Source organism: Magnolia sinica, chromosome 5 (assembly GCF_029962835.1).
Source record: "Magnolia sinica isolate HGM2019 chromosome 5, MsV1, whole genome shotgun sequence".
Lineage (NCBI taxonomy): Eukaryota > Viridiplantae > Streptophyta > Magnoliopsida > Magnoliales > Magnoliaceae > Magnolia > Magnolia sinica.
The window spans coordinates 6,150,776-6,159,656 of NC_080577.1; positions in this window are offsets into that span (position 1 = coordinate 6,150,776).

The window sequence follows — 8,881 nt, forward strand, 5'->3', positions numbered from 1 at the left end:
CACAAAACTATGTACACCCACTATACCTAGGCCCCACCCGATGATCATGTAATTGATCCAAACCCATCATTACATTGTTAGATGAAATATGCTATATATGGCTTAAAATTCCAACACTAAGTTCTATGTAAGAAAGCCAAAAAGAGTAAGGCATAAATTGAAGAATTCTAATCACTATCTCTAATCAAGAAGTGCTAGTATTTTTCTCTCTACTTCTGAGCAAGGCTTGTCGTCTTGCAATCAAAGATTTTTGCAGTATAGAGTTGAAGATCTAAAGTTTGTCAACAATACTCTTTTCTCTCCATTTACATCTTTAGACTTCCAGTTCATCCAAGTGGCTCATTTATATAATATTTATTTATATTACCTTTTATGTACCATATTGCTACATTTTTCTTCTCATGCTCTTTAAGTTGTAATTTTACTTTATTTTCTGCATTGTTCACTCATATATTTTCAATTCATAATCTAAAGCTAACATTTCAATAATCCTAGATCCTATAAAGTAATGACCGTACATTTGTATAAGTAGGGAAATGTGCTTGTTATGGGTAAAAATGGACTGACCTAAGGCCATCAGTATAGGAGAATAGCAACCCCAAAAAGATAACCATCGTTGCATGACCAAGCACGACCTCCATGAATGGCTCGACGACCTGACCACAAGCGGAGAGTCCCGCCACTGCCGAGCTCTCGTTGCTACTACCAATGAGTTACTATATAGGTCCCAGCCGAACACTTAACTCTGGAAAACCAACATCACGACAGCATCAAACCTTAGACCTACAACTCGACCTCAGCTAGTCGGGTTCAAATATCTACTACAGTAATCTTAGGTCCCGACCACTTAACCTATTGCTAAAATCGTTCCGAGATCTCCGCCGATGATATCGGAAGACGGCTACAACCAACACTTGCGCCAACTAGGGAAAATTTTCATCTACGAAATTTACCACAGGGCTATAAATGGGAGTCCAATCTATAGATAAAGGTATACACTAAAACCCTAACGCGAATATACTTAGATTCCCTATCTAACTTTGGCATCAGAGGGTCCCCTATTTAGCCAGGGTCTTTATTGTCATTCTACTTGTGCGGGGACTCAAAATGCTTCATTAGGATGACCAGATATCCGCATCAACCGTTGGTGTTATCTGTGAGAAGCGACAGCAAAGCCATTTTCATCTCCAATTCATCTTCAATGGTGTAAGGGAAAAAACAAAAGGCTTGGTTTTGACGCTTAGATATCTGCATCAACAGTGTGTAATGTATTCATTCTTTGTAACCTAATTGGGACCCTTATTTGAAATTTGTAAATGTACGCCATACGAAGTTATTTAAATCAAAATCGTACATCTTAATCTCCAGAATATGATGGTTTTATAATTCTTAGCTTGCTGTAGATAATGAGTTTTTTTTATATACTAATGATGACTTTTCATTAAAAATAAAAAATAAAAAAAAATCCTTATGTCACATCCCTAATAGCACGTTCTGCAAATCTATTTCATAGACACATACATACACAGAACATCACCCAAGTCTAGTTAAGCTAAAATGGCCTGAGCCTAAGTTAGGATCGAAACTTATAAGGTCTTTACATTACACACCTTAGCTCGATCCATGGGTCTGGTGGGTAGGTCCAAGCAAGTCCAAAGCCAGTCATGGCTCCCTAGCCTAGGCATACTGCCTGATGGATGCCACTCCTGTTAATAATACAAAGGAGGCACAAGAAACTTGTTTCTTTGGGTCCTGTTCAGGAGATAGGATTACATGGTATTGAATTGCATTAGGTCCAATTAACACTATACCATGGAACAAGGAAATCTAATAACGGATCAGATTTCACAACTTATGCAAGTCACCTATACGCATATGCAACTCAATGGTCATGTATAAAAGATGCAAATGGACAAACGGTGTGGATAAAACACATGCATTAACATGGGACCACAAGTACAATAGTTTTCAAAATCTACCAAAATCTCATTGTATTTTCTGCTGGGACCAGATGATATGAAATTTACAGTAGAGTAAATACAATTCCATGCCACCCCAGACAGGCCTAAAAAGCACTTCCATTGGAATTAGTATCTCTACGTCATTCGTTGATTTGGTAGTGAAGAAATATTAGGTTGGTTGTTAGAGACTCTTTTCATGTCCTTTTCGTGTGCTAGTTAGGTGGCATCCGTCCCATTTGTAAGATAAGAGGTGTTGGGAGGTCCTTGAGTCAGTGCATGTGGGCTCCATGGTTTCAGATCTATAATGTTGATCTGACGGACCTCATACCTGACATGTTTGGCCTTCCGATATGGTGCATTGCATGTTTGGCTTTTCCCGTTGAATATGGGCCGTTCCTTTAATTTTTATTTTCTAACCATATTTTTTGGCAGACCCATTAAAACATGGTCCATCTGCAGTGGGCCTCATTGATCAGCAGTCCGCCTCACCTGACCATTTGTCGTCTCATGGTCCATCCAGTGCAGGGCCCAACACCTATATGGTTCGGATGATGATCACATGGGCCATATCTGCGATGTGGATACGCTGTGGTCAGGTTAAGCCCCATGGTTCGGTGATCTGAACCGTTGATATGATGGGCCCTAGATGGAATGGGGGATAGCCAAAAAGCTTCCAGATAGGGAGATCACGTCCATCCAATCTTGGCTTTTCCCCTGAGCTTTGTTGTATGTTTTCCTTAATCGTCTATTTCGAGATCAACGCAAAGACAATGGAGGGCTCTCCATGAACATGTCATGGGTGAAGATTACAACTGGTCCACTTGTTAGGTAGACCACATACATGGCTTCTCATCATATGATATAGAGCGGGTCGTGGACAATTACATTGCCAAGATGGATCAGAAAAGGCCCAGTTTACGACAGAAGTGATCCGGACTATCGGACATTAGATCAGGTGCATCTCACAATCCGGAATGAATTATCGGATGTAAAATATATGATTTTGGGATAGAACGAGCTACTTTAGCTAACTAACCTCGTCATGCTAGGTTGCCCAAGCCGGATTTGTGAAATACAGCCTGATCAACCGTTGTTTCCCTTTTTTAATTCTGTTTTTATTATAAATAGTAAGTTTTAGTTTGATCATTACTTTTCACCTATTGGGCTTTAGGAGTTTCACCCAACTTAAAAAGAACTTAGAAAAATTAGGAAAATATAAGCCAAATAGGACACTTACGATTTTTAGCCAAAAACCTTGCACACTACACTGTCTATAAATAGTAAGGTCACAAATTCTAGGAGTTTTAGCCATAGTTTGATTCTGATTTCTCTCTACTTGGTATCCCAATTTAAAGAGTGTGGACTCATTTGTATTCATTTATCTATTAATTTTAAATTTATTTAATTTTGTTTTTATTTTTTATTATCTTTTTTGAAAAGTCTTTGTGAGGAGTCTGGATAAGGATTCAGAACAGTTATTCCCTCAAGGAGGACAGTGCGACTTCACGTCCTCCCCTGCGTCACCAAAAGATTTTCTCATTCACTTGCAGCCGACATGTTTATTCAACCGTACTAATTTTTGGGCGAGGACATGTTGGTAGCGAGTCTAATTCAATGAGCGGCCTGGATTTTACACACGTGTACCACATTATAAGAGAAGCCCGAGAAAGGATCCTAGTTTTTCTTCCCTCGTGTGCACCACTGACAGTAGCCACAAGCGAACGGGGACATTCTTCAGTCTTCACGAGCAGGTTACAAGTACTCGTACCGAGGTTTAGTTACTTTCGACATGTGATGTGCGTCGGTGGGTCCGGCTAGAAGGTTACATCATTTAGGTCCCAAGTTCTACTTAATCACAAATTTGCCACCAAGTGGCATGCTAAATCCAGGCTCCCCATCCTCCGTCGCCAAACACGAAAGTATCATACATGCCCACAGAAACACATGCCTGTGCGATCTGGGATGTCCATTTTATGTTCCTCACTGTCATTGTTCTCTAATAAAAGAAACCTCTCCCACCCAATCATCAATGTGGGCCACATGCGTATGAAACAATGGACAATTAGAGTGATTATAACCAACGGTCTACATTCAGTAAGAATGTGTCGCTCAGCTGATAAGTGGGCCAGACTGAATTTTAGGATGAGCCGTCTGAGGCATGGGGACCACCACTTGAACGTCCCTGATCCAACATACATGTGCTATATTGGCAAGGATGGGGCGTCTGAACCGAGGCTGACTTGAGGAGAGGCGGTTCGAGGAGAAATGCCTTGACCAATATGGACTTGGCCCTGATTGACCTGGGTGATAACATGACTGATCGTAGTTGGGAGATCCCATGCATTATTTGAAGACTCGGGTCGGCGGACTACTGCTATGTCGTGGGGAATGATCACATATGTTCGAGCTGTGTGGGGCCTAACGTGGGGTTTCAGTGCATGCTATCCAACCCCATCCGTCAGATTCACCTCTTGTCGAGCCCAGAGCCCAAACATCAACCTCATCAAAAGATACGGTGGGCTACACGACGGCGAGGAGACGCCCACCAGCAAGACTTCCTCATTGCATGTGGGGCCCAACGTGCTGTTTATATGCCATCGAATCCGTTGACCTCATGCTTTACCCATGGTCCGTTCAGATGGGGACGAAGATGGATGCCTATTGCGCGGTGAACCCAACACCACGAAGCTGCTATGTGGTGTAAGGACTCTGTGGGGCCTACCGTGATGTATATGTTTTATCCACGCCATACATCCATTTTTCCAGCTCATTTTAGAGCATATACAAAACTCAATTGGTCCACACCATAGGAAAGAATGGATATTGAACGCCAACCATTGAAAACTTCTTGGAGGCCACGAAAGTTTTGGATCAGCTTATATCTGTGTTTTCACTTCATCCAGGTCTATGTGACCCTCTGAACAGTCTGGCTGGGGTTTTAACGGTGGACATCATGATCCCCACTGTTTACTGAGATGTGGTCCACTTGAGCTTTGAATATTCTTCAATTTAGTTCTTACTTCTAAAATTAGCTGGAAAAATGGATGGACGGTGTGGATAAAACACCTGCATCAAGGTGAGCCCCACAGACTCCTCTTACCACGTAGCTTCGTGCTGTAGGGTTCACCGCGCAATAGGCAGTGCTCGGTAGTTTCTTCAAGCGAGTTGGTCCGTACCGAACATCTGCATCGCACTCCCGATCCGCTTTGAGCTGCCTTTGTTCATGAAGAAAGAAAACTGATCACCTACCACTTCTTTAGAGAATCAGTACCATTTTTTATTTTTTTTTTCAACACACGCACACACACCCCACACACTCACGCTGGAGGAATTTCACCACCTATGGGTACTCGAACCCTTGACCGGGAGTTGAAACTCCTGAGAGTCTACCACCCGAGCAAGAGTAAGGACCATGAAACCGTTGGAAGACCACTCCAGAACAAGCGATGGGGTGCCGATCTCAGTGTATTCATTGTATATCCAATCCGTCCGTCTATTTTTACTAGCATATTATTGAACATGATCCAAAAATGAAGCATACACAGATGTTATTGAAAATGTTTTGATTAAAAATATTTATATAAATATATAAAAAGGTTTATGAAAAACTTAGTTTTTTGTGTTTTGAGAATAATGTCATAAGGTAAATAAGAAGAATTTTTTTTTTCTTAATAAGTAGGGTGTTGAGTACCTTGTTATTTGCTCGGTGAATCAAAGGAGTACTGAAACTTGCGTATTCTAGTACGAACACATATGCATGCGCATAGGCTCAGACTCAATGCGAAGGTATAGGCATGTGAGGTAGTGATAAATCAGACAATGCAAAAATCGCTAGATGTGGTTAGCCCAACAGGCATAAATGGCTAACCAGTAAGTTTAAACGGCTAGTATGCAGCTTATTTTCCCACATGTAAAATAGTAAAAAATTGTCAAATAACGACTAGTTTCACTAAAAAAAAAAAAAAAAAAAAAAAAAAAGAAGAAGAAGAAGAAGAAGAAGAAGATCAATTAGAGTTATGACCCTAGATCAAAACGTACAGCTATCCTAGCCTATATTAACTGAACTTGGCTAGTTTATTTCATCACCACAAACCACTTGACTTACTCTTTCGTATGAACCAATAAAGCCCCAAGTGTTCTCTTATCAAGCCAACAAGGTTTAATACGAACCTAAGCCAGCGAGTCCACAAGAACCAAACTAGTGTAGGTCTAAGCTGGTAATTTCGCTTTTTGTCTCTCTCTGGCTTGGGAATTTTTCCTTTAAGTTTTCATCTGCTGGCAAACTGTGTTTATAGAGTTTCAATAGTGGTTTCTTCGTGCTTGCTAAATGCAGAACCACGCATAGTCTCATCTTATCCTAAAAGCTATTTACCTACAACATGTAAACAGTCTCAATTACTTTAAGAATGGGTGAATAACGCTTTAAGGACAGTGTGATCACACGTGCTTCAGTATGTCCTTAAATATTTTCGCTTTATCCTTTTTTTTTTATATAAAAATTATAAATCGATAAGTTGAGAATATCAAATTCTCAACAACAAATTTTAGTTAAACTACATCACAAGAAACAAGGGCTGTTAACTATTAAAATCATTCTATTAGCCACAAAACTTTTGGATCAAGCTGATATTTGTGTTTCCATTCATCCAAGTCTCCTAAGATTTGTATATGTTTCATTTCATTGCCCAAACCAATTCGACAATTAATTTATCTCACTGGATGTTGGACCCATCAAATATCTTAATGCGAACCAAATCAATTCTAATCATTTTATTTTCCACTCATCACTCTAATGGCTAGACATTAGATGGACAGGATCGTCCCACAGGAATGATTTTTTAGACGTAAGCCACCCTGCTACATCCTTGTGATTTGCACATCACTCTTCTGCGTGTTACGTGCAAGGACGGTTCTTGCGGCCTTGTAGTACCTTCCGTTATATACAGCAAAGAAGCGGAGACAAATAAGACCTAGAGGTGCTACTATACACTGCTTGTGCAGATACACTGTACAGTACTAATTTGAATTTTCAGTTTGTACAAGTGAGAGTCATTGTTGAATGATCCAAACCATTGATATTGTGGGCCACAAATGCACTAGAAATCTACTAACGTAAGAATCCTACACCTTTCAACATGTGGCGACAAAGAAACAGCTTCCTAACCCATGTAAGGCCAAACGTTAAGTGACTAAAATCTTTGAATATGGATCTTTAGGACATGGACCATCCATGACGAGTCCCATCATCTCAGAAATTTTCAACCAGTGAAGCACGGGTGCGTGCGCTACTTGTACGAATTAAAAATCATAATGTACTGTAAACAGTTAAATTCGTACACATCTACTCATATACATGTGGCTTCCAGGACGGGATCCTCTGCAACGACTGTTTTAAGCAGGCATAAAACACCCAAGCTTTTTAGGCCTCACCATGTTGTATATGTAAATCGAGTCTGTCCATCAGTTGAGAACCCTTATTTGAGCCGTACATAATGAAAGATTATCCTGACAAAAAAAAAAATCTCCAATGGGCCACACCAATATAACATTGATCGTAAAGCCTGAAAGTTCATTTGTTGTGACCTGCCTGAATTTTTTATCCCATGGGTCAGGTTTTGGGTTGGGTCCAAGAGGAGTGTAAAAATTACGAGTGGGTTTTCACACAAAATGGTAATCAAGAGCATATGATCCCATTGGATCCTTAGGGTGGCCCACCAATCGGACCCATTTAAAAGCCAAGTCCAATTTAGATTAGTTTTGTGAGTTCCTATACCTTATCCATTTATATTGGGGCTGCTTCATTCAATCATTTTATTTTATTCTTTTACATATTAAAATTACTTTTGTTCTTTGGTATTATATTAATTTTAGTTACGGTGCTCTCACGTGGGTAAATATATTAATTTCCGTTGAAATATTTTAATCAAAATATCACACGTGTAGAAAAATTCACTAGAATACTTCAAATGAGTAGATGGAATTGAAACACCAGATAAGAATTATTTCCATTAAAAAACTCCAAGTACCTGTGGCACATCTACCATACATGTGGCTAGAGGCGGGCATGGGATTACCCGATCCAGCTAACTCGATTTATCCGACTTGGTCCGATCCGACTCAACCTGAACCGACTGGGTGAGTTCGTCCGAACCGAGTAAGCTTCGCCCAATTCGAACTTAAACTGAGTCGAGTTTGAGTTACCTAGTAACTCGATCCGACTCGACCCAAAACTTGATCTGGTTAGACTCGACTCGATCCGAAACCCAACTCGACACGACTCTCTAACCCTACCCGACTCAATCCCAACTTCTCTCTCTCCCTTCCTCATCCCCCTCATCTTCCAAGCCCGGCAACCACCCACCACCATCACTCTCCTCCTCCTCCTCCTCCTCCTCCTCCTCCTCCTCTCTCTCCTCTCCACTCCCTCCCTCATCTCTCAATCCAACTCGGTGCCAACTCAGCCGGACTTGGTACTTCTGACTGGATCGGACTCGGTCCAGATCAGTCCAGGCCCGATTGAACTCACATTGACTCGGGCATGCTGGTCTTGGTATTGAGTCGGTTTGAGTTTGGGCCAAGCCTATTTCAAAACCGGATCAAGTCGAGTCAGCCCTAACTTGGTTCGACTCAACTCGATGCCCATCTCTACATGTGGCATTTAGATAAGCCAATCTAGATCATCTAAGCCGTGGGCCCCCTCGTAGATGAGGGGAACCACAAAAATATCATACTAATAGGCTAATTCGACCGTCCAATTTTGCCATTTGAATTTGGATTCATGTTGTTTCCTTTCTACCCGTCCATTTGATTGTCATCAAGTAAGGATTGTCTAATTGATATGTATTTTTTTAGATTAATCTCAATCCATCAGTGGCCCACAATTTGGATGGTCACGATGGGTGTTCATGTATGCTATGACC